Source organism: Cyprinus carpio, chromosome A6 (assembly GCF_018340385.1).
Source record: "Cyprinus carpio isolate SPL01 chromosome A6, ASM1834038v1, whole genome shotgun sequence".
Classification (NCBI taxonomy): domain Eukaryota; kingdom Metazoa; phylum Chordata; class Actinopteri; order Cypriniformes; family Cyprinidae; genus Cyprinus; species Cyprinus carpio.
Genome location: NC_056577.1, coordinates 32,401,659 through 32,402,306, shown reverse-complemented (window position 1 = coordinate 32,402,306; position 648 = coordinate 32,401,659).

Genomic DNA, 648 nt, shown 5'->3' with positions numbered 1-648 from the left:
TTGTTCCAGACCGATCTTTTTATACTGATCCTACATAGTTTTTAATCCACAAGTTCAGCTAAAACTGGCCACAAATCTGCAGTGGGTTCCTCATGTTGTGTAAAATATGTAGGTTGACTCAATCCAGGAGACTGAAGCTGATCAAATCAGTGTGTTTCTGCCATCTAGTGTTTGAAAGTGTGAGGTTTAATGTTGAAAATTTATTTTTATGTTGGATGTCACACTGTATATTTGTTAATGTAGGATTTGTGGACATAGTAATTAATTTATGTAGTAATAAATTATTTCAATAATAATAATACTACATGTTTATAATTTATATATTATATATAATTAAAAATATATATTTTTAACAATTAAAAATGAACATTAATTTTTTTTATATATGTTTTCTCAAACCAGATTAATATAGAAGTCTATATTAATACACCTACAGTCAGTGCAATAACAATACACCTTATAATTATAATTAAAACAGATGGATTATCAAATTAGCCATACAGTAAACTTGTTATAATGCGTTTCTTTTTTTCCCAACTGTCTTTTTAACTTTTTTAAATGTTATTACTCTACAAAATACAGTAAAACCTCCTTGACATGATCAAAATCCACTGGTGAAACAGACACAACGATCGTCGAAGCCTGAGC